We start from the raw sequence: 19,025 nt of genomic DNA, 5'->3' as shown, positions 1-19,025 counted from the left end.
GTAAAGAGGGGTTTATATAGGAAAGAGGGGGATGAGGGTTCGGCCATTGAGGGTGGGTTTGGGAGGGAAAGTGGTTTGAATTTGAAGGGTGAGGTTGGTGGTTTTATGAGGATGGATGTGAGTGGTGAAGAAAGATGGGATTTGATAGGTGAGGGGTTTTTGGGGAAGAGGTGTTGAGGTGATTGGTGAATGGGGGAAGAAGAGAGAGAGTGATGGTAGGGTCCTGTGGGGGTGTTGAGGGATTGGTGAATGGGGGAAGAAGAGAGAGTGATGGTAGGGTCCTGTGGGGTCCACAGATCCTGTAGTGTCAAGGAAAAGCATCCTTGCACCAAATGGCATCAAAATCCACGTTTGAGCCTTTTCTGGCGTTAAACGCCGGGCTGGTGCCCATTCCTGGCGTTTAACGCCAGGTTTTTGCCCTTTACTGGCGTTTAACGCCAGTCTGGTGCCCCTTTCTGGCGTTAAACGCCAGAAGGGTGCCAGACTGGGCGTTAAACGCCCAACTGCTAGGCTGACTGGCGTTTGAACGCCAGCAGCATCTTCTCCTTTTTTTTTTTTTTTTCATTGTTTTTGTGACTTCTTATGATCATCAACCTACAAAAAAGAAAAATACAAAAGAAAATAATAATTATAAAACATTGGGTTGCCTCCCAACAAGCGCTCTTTACTGTTAGCTTGACAGAGGACTCTCATGGAGCCTCAGAGATGCTCAGAACCGTGTTGGAACTTCCCAACACCAAACTTAGAGTTTGATTGTGGCCTCCCAACACCAAACTTAGAGTCTGACTGTGGGGCTCTGTTGGCTCTGTTTTGAGAGAAGCTCTTCATGCTTCTCCATGATGACAGAGGGATATCCTTGGGCCTTAAACACCAAGGATTCTTCATTCACTTGAATGATCAACTCTCCTCTATCACATCAACATCACAGCCTTTGCTGTGGCTAGGAAGGGTCTGCCAAGGATGATTGATTCATCCATGCACTCCCAGTCTCTAGGACTATGAATCAGTAGGAATGTAATGGTCTTCAACCTTAACCAGAACATCCTCTACAAGTCCATAGGCTTTTTTTCTTGAGTTGTCTGCCATCTCTAGTGAGATTTTTGCAGCTTGCACCTCAAAGATCCCTAATTTCTCCATTACAGAGGGGCATGAGGTTTATACTTGACCCCAAGTCACACAAGGCCTTCTTGAAGGTCATGGTGCCTATGGTACAAGGTATAGAAAACTTCCCAGGATCCTGCCTCTTTTGAGGCAATTGCTGCCTAGACAAGTTATCCAGTTCTTTGGTGAGCAAAGGGGGTTCATCCTCCCAAGTCTCATTTCCAAATAACTTGTCATTCAGCTTCATGATTGCTCCAAGGTATTTAGCAACTTGCTCCTCAGTGACATACTCCTCCTCTTCAGAGGAAGAATACTCATCAGAGCTCATGAAAGGCAGTAGTAAGTCCAAGGGAATCTCTAAGGGAATCTCTATGGTCTCAGTTTGAGCCTCAGATTCCCAAGGTTCCTCATTGGGGAACTCATTGGAGGCCAGTGGACGTCCAGTGAGGCCTTCCTCAGTGGCGTTCACTGCCTCTTCTTCCTCCCAGAATTCGGCCATTTTATGGCTTTGCACTCTCCTTTGGATTTTCTTCAGTGTTACTTGGGAGAGTGCTTGTGGGAAGTTCAGTAATTTTCTTGCTCAGCTGACCCACTTGTCCTTCCAAATTCCTAATGGAGGATCTTGTTTCATTCATGAAACTTTGAGTGGTCTTTATTAGATCAGACCATTGTTGCTAAGTCAGAAGTATTCTGCTTAGAACTCTCTGTCTGTTGCTGAGAAGATGAAAAGGCTTGCCATTGCTAAACCTGTTTCTTTCCCACCATTATTGTTATTGAAACCTTGTTGAGGTCTCTCTTGATTCTTCCATGAGAGATTTGGGTTGCTGAGAAGATGATGGAAAAGCTTGCCATTGCTAAACCTGTTTCTTCCACCATTATTGTTATTGAAACCTTGTTGAGGTCTCTCTTGATTCTTCCATGAGAGATTTGGGTGATTTCTCCATGAAGAATTATAGGTGTTACCATAGGGTTCTCCCAGGTAATTTACCTCTTCCATGGAAGGGTTCTCAGGATCATAGGCTTCTCCTCAGATGAAGCTTCCTTAGTACTGCTTGGTGCATTTTGCATTCCAGACAGACCTGAGAAATCAAATTGACTTGTTGAGTCAATATCTTGTTCTGAGCCAATATGGCATTCAGAGTGTCATTTCAAAAACTCCTTTCTTCTGACTAGTCCATTGTTCACAGGATTCCTTTCAGAAGTGTACATGAATTGGTTATTTGCAACCATTTCAATCAGTTCTTGAGCCTCAGTAGGCGTCTTCTTCAGATGAAGAGATCCTCCAGCAGAGCTATCCAAAGACATCTTGGATAGTTCAGAGAGACCATCATAGAAAATACCTATGATGCTCCATTCAGAAAGCATGTCTGAAGGACATCTTCTGATTAATTGTTTGTATCTTTCCCAAGCTTCATAGAGGGATTCTCCATCCTTCTGTCTGAAGGTTTGGACTTCCACTCTAAGCTTACTCCATCTTTGTGGTGGAAAGAACTTTGCCAAGAAGGCATTGACTAGCTTTTCCCAAGAGTCCAGGCTTTCTTTAGGTTGAGAATCCAACCATATCTAGCTCTGTCTCTTACAGCAAAAGGGAATAGCATCAGTCTATAGACCTCAGGGTTAACCCCATTAGCCTTGACTGTGTCACAGATTTGCAAGAATTCAGCTAAAAACTGATGAGGATCTTCCATTGGAAGTCCATGGAACTTGCAATTCTGTTGCATTAGAGAAACTAATTGAGGCTTAAGCTCAAAGTTGTTTGCTCCAATGGCAGGGATAGAGATGCTTCTCCCATAGAAATCAGGAGTAGGTGCAGTGAAGTTGTGCCTTGGCTTCTCTTAGCTTTCGCTTCAAGGTTCTCTCAGGTTCAGGGTCAGCTTCAACAAGAATGCCTTTGTCTCTGCTCCTGCTCATATGAAAGAGAAGAGAAAAAGAAAATGTGGAATCCTCTATGTCACAGTATAGAGATTCCTTGAAATGTCAGAGGAAAAGAGAAATAGAAAGAAGAAGGAGAAGAAGAATTCGAACTTTAGTTAGATAAGGTTCGAATTGTGCATTCAGAAGGAGTGGTACTCCATAAATAGAAGGATGTGGGAAGGAGGGAAGAGAATTTTAGAAAATTCATTTAAAAGATTTTGAAAACATTTTGAAAGAACACTAATTGATTTTCGAAAACAAAAGTGGGAAAGAAGTTAAGTGATTTTCGAAAAAAAAGATTTTGAAATTAGACATCAAAAAGATTTGATTGAAAACTATTTTGAAAAAGATGTGGTTAAGAAGATATGATTGAAAAGTTATGGTCAAAGAGTTGTGATTGAGAAGATATGATTTGAAAACAATTTTAAAAGATATAATTTGAAAACAATTTGAAAAAGATTTGATTTTAAAAATTAATAACTTGCCTAACAAGAAAAGATATGATTCAAACATAAAACCTTTCTCAGCAGAAAAGGCAACAATTTTGAGATGTTCAATCAAATCATTAATTGTTAGTAAGTATCTTTTAAAAAGGAAAGAAATTGATTTTGAAAACATTTGATTGAAAAGATTTGATTTGAAAAAGATTTGATTTTGAAAACTAAAAAAAATTGATTTGAAAACAAAATCTTCCCCCTAGCACCATCCTGGCGTTAAACGCCCAGAATGGTATACATTCTGGCGTTTAACGCCCAAAATGCTACCTCTTTGGGCGTTAAACGCCCAACCAGGTGCCCTGGCTGGCGTTTAAACGCCAGTCTGCCTTCTTCACTGGGCATTTTTGAATGCTCAGCTTTTTCTGTGTAATTCCTCTGCAGTATGTTTTGAATCTTCAATTCTTTGTATCATTGACTTGAAAGACACAAATTAAAAATATTTTTGGATTTTTAATAATCAAAATGCAAAAGGAATCAATTAACAATGCATGCAAGACACCAAACTTAGCAGTTTGTATACTACTGACACTATGAGACACACAAAATACTTCAAGTCAATAGAATTCAAAGATCAAAACAAAGAAATATATGCATGGATTCGAAAATTATAACAAAACATGCATTTGACACCAAACTTAGGATGAGACACTAACTTAAGCAAGAAACATCAAATATTTGGTCTTTTTATGATTTTGTAAATTTTTTTTTTTTGTGTTTTTCGAAAATTAAATGGGAAAAGGTATCAAAATTCTTAATGAATTCCAGGAATCAGTGCAATGCTAGTCTAAGACTCCGGTCCAGGAATTAGACATGGCTTCACAGCCAGCCAAGCTTTCAAGAAAGCTTCGGTCCAAAACACTAGACATGGCCAGAGGCCAGCCAAGCCTTAGCAAATCACTGCTCCAAAAGCAAGATTGATAAGAAATCAACAAGTTCTTGTGGTGATAAGTTGAAACCTCGGTCCAATGAGATTAGACATGGCTTCTCAGCCAGCCAGATTTCAACAAATCATCATGAAACTCTAGAATTCATCTTCAAGAATTTCGAAAAAAATAATACCTAATCTAAGCAACAAGATGAACCGTCAGTTGTCCAGCCTAAACAATCCCGGGCATAACACCAAAAACTTGATGTTGTTGCCGGATCTTGGCACTGATGTTACCAAAAGCTTGCTCAAAACTTGAACAATCCCCGGCAACGGCGCCAAAAACTTGGTGCGCGAAATTGTGAACAATACTTTTCACAACTCAAATAATCCCCGTAATGGCTCCAAGAACTTGGTGGCTCAATACCGTGGCATTACACAACTTCGCACAACTAACCAGCAAGTGCACTGGGTCGTCCAAGTAATAAACCTTACGTGAGTAAGGGTCGATCCCACGGAGATTGTTAGCATTGAAGCAAGCTATGGTCATCTTGTAAATCTTAGTCAGGCAAACTCAGATGTATATGGTGATGAACGAAAATAACATAAAAGATAAGGATAGAGATACTTATGTAATTCATTGGTGTAAGAGCTTCAGACAAGTGTATGAAGATGCCTTCCCTTCCGTCTCTCTGCTTTCCTAATGCCTTCATCCAATCCTTTCTTACTCCTTTCCATGGCAAGCTCGTGTAAGGTTTCACTGTTGTCAGTAGCTACCTCCCATCCGCGCAGTGAAAGCTAATGCACACACTCTGTCACAGTGCTGCCAATCACCGGTTTGGTTCCCTCCCCCCCGGAATAGAATAACTCTTTGCGTCTGTCACTAACGCCCAGTAGGTTACAGGTTTGAAGCACGTCACAGTCATTCAATCATTGAATCCTACTCAGAATACCACAGACAAGGTTAGACCTTCCGAATTCTCTTGAATGCTGCCATCAGTTCTTGCCTATACCACGAAGACTCTGATCTCACGGAATGGCTGGCTCGTTTGTCAGGCGAGCACTCGGTTGTCAGGCGATCAACCATGCATCGTGCAATCCGGAATCCAAGAGATATTCACTAAGCCTCAAATGCTTGTAGAACAAGAGTGGTTGTCAGTCACCTTGTTCATAGGTGAGAATGATGATGAGTGTCAATCATCACCTTCATCAAGTTGAAGAACAAGTGATATCTTGGTAAAAACAAGCGGAATTGAATAGAAGAACTATAGTAATTGCATTAATACTCGAGGTACAGCAGAGCTCCACACCTTAATCTATGGTGTGTAGAAACTCCACCGTTGAAAATACATAAGAACAAGGTCTAGGCATGGCCGTGAGGCCAGCCTCCCAATGATCAAAGGATCTAAAATAATCCCCCGATGATAAATACAATAGTAAAAGGTCCTACTTATAGAAAACTAGTAGCCTAAGGTGTACTGAAATGAGTAAATGACATAAAAATCCTCTTCCGGGCCCACTTGGTGTGTGCTTGGGCTGAGCAATGAAGCAAATTTCGTGTAGAGACTCTTCTTGGAGTTAAACGCCAGCTTTGGTGCCAGTTTGGGCGTTTAACTCCCATTTGGGTGCCAGTTCCAGCGTTTAACGCTGGGATTTCTTGAGGTGACTTTGAACGCCGGTTTGGGCCATCAAATCTTGGGCAAAGTATGGATTATCATATATTGCTGGAAAGCCCAGGATGTCTACTTTCCAACGCCGTTGAGAGCGCGCCAATTGGGCTTCTGTAGCTCCAGAAAATCCGCTTTGAGTGCAGGGAGGTCAGAATCCAACAGCATCTACAGTCCTTTTTGGTCTCTGGATCAGATTTTTGCTCAGGTCCCTCAATTTCAGCCAGAAAATACCTGAAATCATAGAAAAACACACAAACTCATAGTAAAGTCCAGAAAAGTGAATTTTAACTAAAAACTAATAAAAATATACTAAAAACTAACTAGATCATATCAAAAACATACTAAAAACAATGCCAAAAAGCATACAAATCATCCGCTCATCAGTGAACCTACTTAGGGATGAATATGCCAAGTTGGAGGAGTCGATCACTGAGGGTATTGACAAGATGTTTGAAAACTTGATAGCTCAGCTTCGAGTTACGCTCCCGAGTTAGACCTCTCTCCTCTTAACCCTGACATGGTCGTGATCGACAGGAAGATCGTCCCTCCTCCTCGAGAAGGGGACGTTTGTATGTCCGATCTAAAAGCTTCGAAGGAGTCCCTTGGGGAGTCTTCTTAGCCTGAAGCCGCCCCAACCGAGGAGGTTATGCTGACTCCTTCTCCTCAGCCTGAAGTCGTTCCGATTGAGAAGAACGTGCCGACCTCCTATTCTCAGCTTGAAACCTCCACTACTGTGACTCCTGATTATCAGAATCCTCTTATTGTCCTATTTAGTTGCTCTTTCAAGCCCCAACTTGTGGGTCCTTTATGAACACTTTATATTTTTGTATGTTTTTTGTGTACTTTTGTGGATGCTAATCCTTTAAGGATTTAACAACTTTTATAGATATTTCTGTTTATCTTATCTATTGCAAAGTTTATAAGAAGTTCCTTTGTATGATGGGAGTGATTACCCTTTCTTTAACTTAGACTTTTGTAAAGGATTTTTCCATTGTTATACTTGGATGACTGATTTCTTTTTGGAAGTCGGCCGTTTCAAAACTTAGACTATTTTTGCGATGCATTTTTGGACCCAATCATCGTTTGACTTACAAGTCATGAAATCTGTGCTTTTATGATTGATGTGTATAACCTCTTTATGTTGACTTGTACTTCGTCGCTTTATCTTGCTGACCATTTAGGTTGAGCAACTGATTTTCGTAATTTTTCGAGCTTAAGTTGGCGCTTGTCGTAGAATAAACAACGGAATTTAAGAATATGCTTTAGAGAATACTTTATCATTAATAAAAATTGATTTACAAAATGCTTTTGCTGCTAAGGGTGGTATTCCCCTAGCCCTCACTTTGATACCTCGTTAAAACCCCCTCAAGAAAAACCTTTTTCGGAAAAAAAAAACTATGAAGTCGGGAAAAAGAGTACACCAGGGAGCGAGGTGAGCTTCTAGCTATAATATCTCTTCATGTTGTATGTGTGCCACGACCTTGGAAACTCAGTTCCATTTAGGTCAGACACCTTATAGTAGCCTTTTCCTAAGACTTCAGCTATTTCGAAAGGTCCTTTCCAATTAGCAGCGAGCTTTCTTTCACGCTACTTGGTTATCCCGATGTCGTTTCTTATAAGGACCAAGTCACTTGTGGTGAAGCTTCCTCGAATGACCTTCTTATTATCTGGCCAACATTCTTTGTTTTAGCGCGGCTTCTCTTATCTGAACTTATTCTCGAACTTCTGGGAGGAGCTCAAGTTCCTCTTTCTGAGCTTGGATGTTTTCCACCTCGTCATAAAATCTTACCCCTGGGCTTTGTTCATTAATTTCAACGGGGATTATGGCTTCTATCCCGTATACAATTTGAAATGGTGTCTCTCAAATTGTTGAATGAGGAGTTATCTGCTAAACCCACAGGACTTGTGGAAGTTCTTCTGTCTTTGCACTTTTTGCGTCCCTTAACCTTTTTTTTAATCCAGCTAGTATGACTTTATTTTATGCCTCCACTTGCCCATTATCTTGGGGATTGATAAACCTTAATTTTGTGGTTTATCTTGTGCTTAATTTGGGAGATTTTATCACATTTTCTCACATTTATTCAATGAAATTGTATGATTTTGTAATTCTCCCTTAATTTGTGCTTAAGTATAAAAACATACTTTTTAGTCCCTTAAATTGGTAATTTTAACTCACTTTCGATTCTGCTCGATGCCTTGATATATTTATTTAGTGAATTTAGGTTGAAAAGGCTAGGAATGGATCAAAGGAGTGAAGAAAAAAGTATGCAAAGTGGAGAACTCATGGAAAAACAAGGATTTGGAGTGCATTCATGGACGCACACGCACAGCAGACGCGAACGCGCGAAGATAAAGTCGCATGGCGATGCATATGCGCACATGACGCGTACGAATGGATGGAAAAATGCCAAGCGACACGTACGCGTCACTGCTTGCACGTGACCTTATTAAAGTGAAAATGCTGGGGGCGATTTTGAGCTGCCCATGCCCAAATCCAACCCATTCCTGAAGCTATTTCATACAAAATTCAAGCTTGGGCAAAGGAGGGAGCACTTAGTTAGTCATGATGAGCCTTTAGTTAGTTTTTTAGAGAGAGAAGCTCCATCTTCTCTCTAGAATTAGGGTTTTAGGTTAATTTCATCTTAGATAGGGTGTGATTCTTGTTTTGATCTACATTTCCTTTCAATTTCTTGTTGCTACACCCTAGCTCTCCTAGTTTCTTGCTAATTCCTATGTTTTGCTCTCTCTTATGTTGATGAACCATTGTTAGATTTTGATTTCTTCTAATGCAATTTTATGTTTCAATGTCTTCTTTTCTGTTTATTTTCATTGCTATTGTTGATTTCTTGCTCATGATGAATATGGATCTTGTTAATTCTTGCATTTTGCGATGTTTACTTTCCTTGCACTCATGTTGGATTTGAATCTTCTTTAATAAAATTTGATATTTGATGCCCTTTTATTGTTGATTTGAGTTGTGATTTTACTTTCTTTGCAATTGGTAGTTGGTAAATATTACTATTTCTTGCACATTTACCATGCTTTCCTTTTATGCCTTCCAAGTGTTTGACAAAATGCTTGGTTGGATGCTAGAGTAGATTTTGAGCATTCTTGTCTTGGAAAGAGTAATTAGGTGATCTTGAGTCATTAAGACCCAATTCATGTTGGCGATCTAGAGTTGTTAGTTAATATGATTTCCATTGACTCTAATCTCTTACTAATTCAATTAGTGAGTTGATTAGGACTTATGGATTGAGATTAGCTAGTCTTGTTAGACTTTCTTCGAGTATGAGGATAACATGATACCTTCCTCCATCATCGGGGATGACATAATAAGATAAACTCTTGTTTATTATTGTGATATGATTGACTAGTCTTGTTTGATGTTCTCCCTATGTGAAGATAACATGATACCTTCTTCCATTTGTTGGAGTTGACAAAATAGGATGAATTAATCATTGTATGACTAGGATAAAAAGCCTATATTCTCAACGCTTGCCATGAATGTCTCTCTGTATTACTTGTTTTCTTAATTGCTTGCTCGATTTACTTTTCTTACCTCTTTACTTCCTTGCACCTTTATCAATCAACCCCTTTAATTTCTAGTTTTATTTACTCTTGTTGTTATTTAAATTCTTGCCCCTTTATTTTCTTGCCCCCTTTACAAAATCAAACTCCTTATTCCTTCATAGCCAATAATTGAGTACTTTATTGCAATTTCTTGTGAGACGTCGAAGTTTAAATACTTCGGTTAATTCTTATTAGGATTTGTACTTGTGACAAAACCAATTTTAATTTGATGCGAGAGTTGTTTGTTGGTTTGGAGCTATACTCACAATGAAGCAATTATTTTCTATAAGAAAAAAATCTAGACCAACGATAATTCTCTCGCCATCAAATTAATGGCGCCGTTGCCGAGGAGTTGCAATGGTGCTATGTTATGGGCTATTGTATATATTGTGAATAGCTTATTTTTGGTTTGTTTGTTAGTTTTTTCTAGTTGTAGGGTTTTTCTTTCTTGGTTTCTTATTGGTATTTATTTTTATTTTCTCTTATCACTATGAATTCTCACCCTTTTGGCTATGAGTGTGGTTCAAACTGTGTTGTAGGAGACATAAATTACAATGATAACATGCATCAAAGATGGGACAATCAAAGGTGGGAGGAGCCTCAAGCATTTGATCAACCTTCATGGCAACAACCTCCACCAATGTGCTATGGACAAGAGCTATTCCAAGATGCATATCAATCTAATGTGTGTGATGACCCTCATTGTGGTTGCCAACCACAATCATCATATGCATATGAACTCCCTCCACAATATAGCTCTCTACCATACTCACAAGCCTCATACTACCATTCACCTCCATATGATCCTAACCCATATCCACCATACCAACCACCATATGAACCATATCTAGAGCCACCACCATTCCAACACCAATACTCCCAATAACCACAAATTTCATATACACCACCTCAAGACTTTCACCAATATGAACCACCTTCCGACTACAATGACTTTCCCTCAAACGATGAACCCTCTCTTCCACCACCGCCCTCCGATGAAGCCCTCATGCTAGAACTAAGAGATCTTGAATCTCGTATCCTAAGGCAACAAGAGGAGACAAAAAAAGAGTTTAAGGAATTGGAAGCCAAAACTTCTACCATACAAGCTAAGATGGCTATCATAGTAGAAGCCGTTAGCAACATAGTCTCATCTTGCCTAAACTTGGGCGATCAAGGCACCCCCGTTGTTGAATGTGGAGAAGCAACCAAGGAGCTTAGTGAGGGAGTGAATTTAAAGCCTCAAGGTGAAGAAGAGGAGTCAAAACAAGAAGTGTAGCAAGAGGAGAAGGTAGAGATCATGGTACAAAAGGAAGTGGTTGAAGATTTAGGAGATATTGAGTGCAAAGAGGAATACCAAGTTGAAGAGCCTTCTTCCATGGAGTTTGAAGTTGATGTTAAGGAGGAGAGTGCACAACTTCCAAGGCACATGTGATTGAAGAATTGGAAGAAGTGTCCTAAGCGATAGGCCCTCCTATTTATGATGATTCCACATCAACATATGATCCTTTTGAGTTCGAGGAACCCTTCCCCACTATGCTTGGAATTGATGATGAGGTAGAATTCATTAAACCTCCTATCTATGATTTGAGTGATGGGGAAGAGCTAGAGGACATTGGTGAAGAAGAATATAAACTCGAGGAAACTTGGCAAGAGGTAGAGCTTGAAGAACCTTGCCAAGTGGTGAAAACCTCTAGAAGAGGATGGACGGGAGTGGAAAGTGCTTTATTAAGACTGTTGGGAACTTCTCTACCTAGGCCGCCATCTAATCCTTCATTTGAGTGGGTAAAACTTCTAACTCATAGCTTTATTATCCCACTTGAATTTGGTTTGGTTGAAACAGATGGCCAACTTAGGGTGCTTTGTGGAATTAAGCTTAAGAGAAGGATGTTTAGTGGTTGGCGTGTAAATCTAGGCTCATTATGGTTGAAGCTTCAAGGAGCAAGGGTTGGTGTAATTTCCAATTGGATGGGTATAGGAGGGTAGTGTGGTACCTTCATGAGAATTTATCTTGCTTGCAACCCGGAAGAATTTACCATGATCAATTTTAAAACAGATGTGAAAACAAAGTGTGGGACCCTGGATCACACAAAGAGAATCAAGGTTAGAAGCCTATGGTTTGTGAAGAACTCCATCAAAGTTTGGAGTTATTAACTTTGAATGATGAAGCGCAATGGAAGTCCAAGCATTGGTGGATGTTTAAGGATGGATTAAAGCACAAGCCACCTTGATGGAGAGCTCCCCATAAGTCTAACTTAAGGACAATAAACAAAAGTGTTAGGTGGGACACACCCCACCATGGTAACATCTTTCCTTTTCCCTTTTGTAAATATTGGTAAAATAAGTTTAATTTCATATTTTGTTTGGTTAGTTGAGTTTAATTGGGAGTCTAATATGTTAAATAAGGTTTTATGATGTTTTGGTAGCTTTTTGGAGGTTTGGAATGCTTGGTTTGGTGCAAAAACATAGAAAATTTTTGAAAATCAGAGCACCAACCTACGCGTACACGTCACCCACGCGTACGCGTGACCCAAGTTTTTTCGACCATCCATGAGCACACGTCGTCCACGCGTACACGTGGATCCAGAAGTTTCACCCCTCCATACATGAAACCGAGAGTTGTGCCTACTTCATGCCAACTTTGTGCCTGAGGCACAACTCTACCCACGCGTACGCGTGCTGCATACGTACGCGTCATTGCCCCAAATAACTCATCACACGTACGCGTGCCCCACGCTTACGCGTGACATACGCGCACGCGTGAATTGCTCTGCATCAACCTTCTTCTCTTCTTTTCTTCTTTCCATTTCTTTCCAATTCTTCCTTCTTCTCTTCTCTTTCCACCCCTCAATCATCACCCAACACTACCAAGCACCATCTAACACAATTTCTTTTAGTTAGTTAATCTAGTTTGTTAGTTATGTAGTTAGTTTAATTTTTGTTTAATTTTTTATTTTTCATTATAAGTGTTGGATTACTAATTTTGTTGCTAATTTTTGCTGCCTATTATTAACTGAATGCTATTTTAGCATAATTGTTTTTAATTTTCATTGTTGAACTTCTTTGTTGAGGTTATGTTTTGTTATTTGGTTCTGAACTTTTCATGCTCAATGTTTTTGAATACCAAGTACATGTTACATTGCCTTTAAACTTCTAAATCTTTTGAATTGTATGTTTTGGCCACCATGCATTCATCATCCATTGTTAGGCAATCATATATTATCATTGTATTTTTTTATGTGATGCTTGTTTATGATTTACCCTTATTGACATCACCTATTTCATACATTGAGATTGTAGAATTGTGAAATTAGATCGAAAGCTTACCTAGTGACATATTTTTTAGCTTTGTAAAGCTTTGTGGACCATGCTTGCTATGTGATTGATTTTCACTTCTATCTTCTTTTTCCTAAGTTCCATAGCATCCATGTGTTTCACCTCTATGTCACTTAGGTGTTACAACAACTTCAATATGTGTCATTGATTGTTGTGTAAGTTTCATATACCATTTTGTTCACTAAGTTTACTTACACATCAATCAATGTCCATGCATTACCCAATTTCACAATTGCTTGATTTATTGCTTGAATGCTTTCATTCCTCTTCACTACTTGTTTGGTTGACTTAACCTATAAGTCTTCTGAAGTATTTCAAGCTCACTAGAATGCGTGAAGTGCATCCTTCCTTGGTGTAATTGTGACATAGCATTCTTTGATAATGTGTGTTGGTGCACGAAATTGTGATTCATTCTTTTCTAACTCGAAACAATCCCCGGTAATGGCTCCAAAAACTTGGTGCTCAATATCACGGTGTCTAAAATTCAATTCACAACTCCGCACAACTAACCAGCAAGTGCACTGGGTCGTCCAAGTAATACCTTACGTGAGTAAGGGTCGATCCCACGGAGATTGTTGGTATGAAGCAAGCTATGGTCATCTTGTAAATCCCAGTTAAGTGGACTCATAAAGTCAAATGTGATTAGATTGGATAAATAAAGATAAATAAAATAAAAAGGGATAGAAATACTTATGTAAATCAATAGTGGGAATTTTAGATAGGCATATGGAGATGCTGTACTCCTCTTGAATCTTTACTTTCTTATTGCATTCATCCAATCCTTCTTACTCCTTTCCATGGCAAGCTGTATGTAGGGCATCACCGTTGTCAATGGCTACATCCCATCTTCTCAGTGAAAACGTTCCTATGCTCTGTCACAGCACGGCTAATCATCTGTCGGTTCTCAATCAGGTTGGAATAGAATCCCTTGATTCTTTTGCGTTTGTCATCACGCCCAACCTTCAGGAGTTTGAAGCTCGTCACAGTCATTCAATCCCAGAATCCTACTCGGAATACCATAGACAAGGTTTAGACTTTTCGGATCCTCATGAATGCCGCCATCTATCTAGCTTATACCACGAAGATTCTGTTGGGGAATCTAAGATATATGCGCCCGGCCTAGAGTAGAACGGAAGTGGTTGTCAGTCACGCGCGTTCATAGGTGAGAATGATGATGAGTGTCACGGATCATCACATTCATCAAAGTTAAGTGTAACGTATATCTTGGAATAAGAATAAAAGAGAATTGAATAGAAAGTAATAGTAATTGTATTGAAACTTGAGGTACAGCAGAGCTCCACACCCTTAATTTATGGTGTGCAGAAACTCCACCGTTGAAAATACATAAGTGAAAGGTTCAGGCATGGCCGAATGGCCAGCCCCCATGATCTGAGAACTAATCGTCCCAAGATGTCTAATATACTAGTAAAAAGTCCTATTTATAATAAACTAGCTACTAGGGTTTACATGAGTAAGTAATTGATGCATAAATCCACTTCCGGGGCCCACTTGGTGTATGCTTGGGCTGAGCTTGATCAATCCATGAGCTGAGGCTTCTCTTGGAGTTGAACTCCGAGTTATGACGTGTTTTGGGCGTTCAACTCCGGATCATGACGTTTTTCTGGCGTTTAACTCTAGATAGCAGCATGTACTTGGCGTTCAACGCCAAGTTACGTCGTCAATTTCCGAATAAAGTATGGACTATTATATATTGCTGGAAAGCTCTGGATGTCTACTTTCCAACGCCGTTGAGAGCGCGCCATTTGGAGTTCTTTAGCTCCAGAAAATCTATTTTGAGTGCAGGGAGGTCAGATTCCAACAGCATCAGCAGTCCTTTTGTCAGCCTTTTTCAGAGTTTTGCTCAAGTCCCTCAATTTCAGCCAAAAATTACCTGAAATCACAGAAAAACACACAAACTCATAGTAAAGTCAAGAAATGTGAATTTAACATAAAAACTAATGAAAACATCCCTAAAAGTAGCTTGAACTTACTAAAAACTACCTAAAAACAATGCCAAAAAGCGTATAAATTATCCGCTCATCACAACACCAAACTTAAATTGTTGCTTGTCCCCAAGCAACTGAAAATCAAATAGGATAAAAAAGAAGAGAATATACTATAAATTCCAGAATATCAATGAATATTAATTATAATTAGATGAGCGGGACTTGTAGCTTTTTGCTTCTGAACAGTTTTGGCATCTCACTTTTTCCTTTGAAGTTCAGAATGATTGGCTTCTCTAGGAACTTAGAATTTCGGATAGTGTTATTGACTTTCCTAGTTAAGCATGTTGATTCTTGAACACAGCTACTTATGAGTCTTGGCTGTGGCCCTAAGCATTTTGTTTTCCAGTATTACCACCGGATACATAAATGCCACAGACACATAACTGGGTGAACCTTTTCAGATTGTGACTCAGCTTTGCTAGAGTCCCCAGTTAGAGGTGTCCAGAGCTCTTAAGCACACTCTTTTGCTTTGGATCACGACTTTAACCACTTGGTCTCAAGCTTTTCACTTGGACCTTCATGACACAAGCTTATGGTTAGGGACAGCTTGATTTAGCCGCTTAGGCCTGGATTTAATTTCCTTGGGCCCTCCTATCCATTGATGCTCAAAGCCTTGGATCCTTTTTACCCTTGCCTTTTGGTTTTAAGGGCTATTGGCTTTTTCTACTGCTCCTTCTTTTTTTTTTCGCCATTCACTGCTTTTTCTTGCTTCAAGAATCAATTTCATGATTTTTCAGATCATCAATAACATTTCTCTTTGTTCATCATTCTTTCAAGAGCCAACAGTTTTAACATTCATAAACAACAAGATCAAAAGACATATGCACTGTTCAAGCATTCATTCAGAAAACAAGAAGTATTGTCACCACATCAATATAATTAAATTAAATTCAAGGATAATTTCGAAATTCATGTACTTCTTGTTCTTTTGAATTAAAACATTTTTCATTTAAGAGAGGTGAAGGATTAATGGATTTTATTCATAGCTTTAAGGCATGGTTACATACTAATGATCATGAAGTAAAGACACAAAACATAGATAAACACAACATTAAAAACCGAAAAACAGAAAGAGATAAAGAACAAGGAATGAGTCCACCTTTAGTGGCGTCTTCTTCTTGAAGGACCAATGATGTTCTTCAGCTCTTCTATGTCCCTTCCTTGCCTTTGTTGCTCCTCCCTCATTGCTCTTTGGTCTTCTCTTATTTCTTGGAGAATGATGGAGTGCTCATGATGTTCCACCCTTAATTGTTCCACATTGTGGCTCAAATCTTCTAAGGAGGTATTGAGTTGCTCCCAATAGTTGTTGGGAGGAAAGTGCATCCCTTGAGGCATCTCAGGGATTTCTTGATGATGAGCTTCCTCATGCATCTCTTGAGAACCGTGAGGGGCTTCTCTTGCTTGCTCCATCCTCTTCTTGGTGATGGGCTTATCCTCTTCAATGAGGATGTCTCCTTCTATGATAACTCCAGCTGAGTAACATAGATGGCAAATAAGGTGAGGAAAAGCTAGCCGTGCCATAGGTGAGGGCTTGTCGGCTATTTTGTAGATTTCATTGGAGATGACCTCATGAACTTCTACTTCCTCTCCAATCATGATGCCATGAATCATGATGGCCCAATCCACAGTAACTTCAGATCGGTTGCTAGTAGGAATGATGGAGCGTTGAATGAACTCCAACCATCCTCTAGCCACAGGCTTGAGGTCCAGTCTTCTTAGTTGGACTGGCTTGCCTTTGGAGTCTCTCTTCCATTGAGCTCCTTCCACACAAATGTTCATAAGGACTTGGTCCAACCTTTGATCAAAGTTGACCCTTCTAGTGTAGGGGCGTTCATCTCCTTGCATCATGGGCAAGTGGAACGCCAACCTCACATTTTTCGGACTAAAATCCAAGTATTTCCCCCGAACCATTGTGAGATAATTCTTTGGACTCGGGTTCATACCTTGATCATGGTTCCTAGTGATCCATGCATTGGCATAGAACTCTTGAACCATTAAGATTCCGACTTGTTGCATGGGGTTGGTTAGGACTTCCCAACCTCTTCTTCGGACTTCATGTCGTATCTCCGGATACTCATTTTTCTTGAGTTTAAAAGGGACCTCAGGAATCACCTTCTTCTTTGCCACAACATCATAGAAGTGGTCTTGATGGCTCTTGGAGATGAATCTTTCCATCTCCCATGACTCGGAGGTGGAAGCTTTTGTCTTCCCTTTTCCTTTTCTAGAGGATACTCCGGCCTTAGGTGCCATTGATGGTAATGGAAAAACAAAAAGCTTATGCTTTTACCACACCAAACTTAAAATATTGCTCGCCCTCAAGCAATAGAAGAAAGAAGAGAAGAAGAAGAAGAAGAAAATATGGTAGAGAAGGGGAAGTGATGGTTCGGCCAAGGGGGAGAAGAAGGGGTTGTGTTGTGTGAAAATGAAGTAGAATGGAAGGGTATTTATAGGGAGAGGGGGGTGGTGTGTTCGGCTATTTAGGGTGGGAATGGGTGGAAAATTGGTTTTGAATTTTTGAAGGTAGGTGGGTTTATGGGGAAGAGTGGATGGATGTGAGTGGTGAATGGGGTAATTGGGAAGAGGAATTAAGGTGATTGGTGAAGAGTGTTGGGAAGTGTGGCATGGGGAATAGAAAAGTGTGATTAGGATTAAAAGGTAAGGTGGGAATATGTTAGGTGGGGATCCTGTGGGGTCCACAGATCTTGAGGTGATCCTGTGGGGTCCACAGATCCTGAGGTGTCAAGGAATTCCATTCCTGCACCAAATAGGCATGTAAAATGCCTTCGTGCATCATTCTGGCGTTTAAACGCCCATTGGTGCACATTCTGGGCGTTCAACGCCCATGTAAAGCATGTTTCTGGCGTTGAACGCCAGTTTCATGCTTGTTACTGGCGTTCAGCGCCAGTTTTTCCTCTCTGGGCACATTCCTGGCGTTCAGCGCCAGAATGTTGCTTGTTTCTGGCGTTCAGCGCCAGAATGATGCTCTGTTCTGGCGTTGAACGCCAGCCAGATGCATCTTACTGGCGTTGAACGCCAGCCTGTGCGTCCTCCAGGGTGTAAATTTTTTCTTCTGCTGTTTTTTATTCTATTTTTAATTTTTATGATTTTTTCGTGACTCCTCATGATCATGTACCTAATAAAACACAAAATAACAATAAAATAGAATAAAATAAAATTAGATAAATAAAATTGGGTTGCCTCCCAACAAGCGCTTTTTTAATGTCAATAGCTTGACAGTGGCTCTCATGGAGCCACAAGGTGATCAGGTTAATGTTGTATAGTTGCCAACACCAAACTTAGAGTTTGGATATGGGGTCTTAACACCAAACTTAGAGTTTGATTGTGGCCTCACAACACCAAACTTAGAGTTTGACTGTGTGGGCTCTTCTTGACTCTGAACTGAGAGAAGCTCTTCATGCTTACTCTCTTTTGTCACAGAGGGATGGCCATGTGCCTTAAACACAAGGTAGTCTCCATTTAATTGAAGAACTAATTCACCTCTGTTGACATCTATCACAGCTCTGCTGTGGCTAGGAAAGGTCTTCCAAGGATGATGCAATCATCCTCTTCCTTCCTAGTGTCTAAGATTATGAAATCAGTAGGGATGTAAAGGCCTTCAACCTTTACTAGCACATCCTCTACTATTCCATAATCCTGTCTCAATGACTTGTCTGCCAGTTGTAATGAGAACAAGGCAGGTTGTACCTCAATGATCCTCAGCTTCTCCATTACAGAGAGTGGCATAAGATTTATTCCTGACCCCAGATCACACAGAGCTTTTGCAAAGGTCATGGTGCCTATGGTACAAGGTATTAAGAACTTGCCAGGATCTTGTTTCTTTTGAGGTAGAATTTTCTGAATCCAAGTATCCAATTCATTAATGAGCAAGGGAGGTTCACTTTCCCAAGTCTCATTACTAAACAACTTGGCATTCAGCTTCATGATAGCTCCTAAATATTGAGCAACTTGCTCTCTAGTTACATCTTCATCCTCTTCAGAGGATGAATAGTCTTCAGAGCTCATGAATGGCAGAAGGAGATTCAATAGAATCTCTATGGTCTCTGTATAA

The 19,025-nt window shown here is 40.1% G+C and overlaps 1 non-coding gene across 1 annotated transcript; it reads left to right on the top strand.

Annotated features, from left to right (window-relative positions):
• Positions 1-2,460: 2,460 nt before the first annotated feature.
• Positions 2,461-2,568, top strand: LOC130964309 (small nucleolar RNA R71). The gene has a single exon (XR_009080409.1). It is a non-coding gene; the product is annotated as a small nucleolar RNA R71 (small nucleolar RNA).
• The last annotated feature ends 16,457 nt before the right edge of the window (positions 2,569-19,025 follow it).

The sequence above is a fragment of the Arachis stenosperma genome, chromosome 2 (assembly GCF_014773155.1).
Source record: "Arachis stenosperma cultivar V10309 chromosome 2, arast.V10309.gnm1.PFL2, whole genome shotgun sequence".
Classification (NCBI taxonomy): Eukaryota; Viridiplantae; Streptophyta; class Magnoliopsida; order Fabales; family Fabaceae; genus Arachis; species Arachis stenosperma.
The sequence above is the reverse complement of the archived record's forward strand: the minus strand, read 5'-3'. Positions and strand labels throughout refer to the sequence as shown.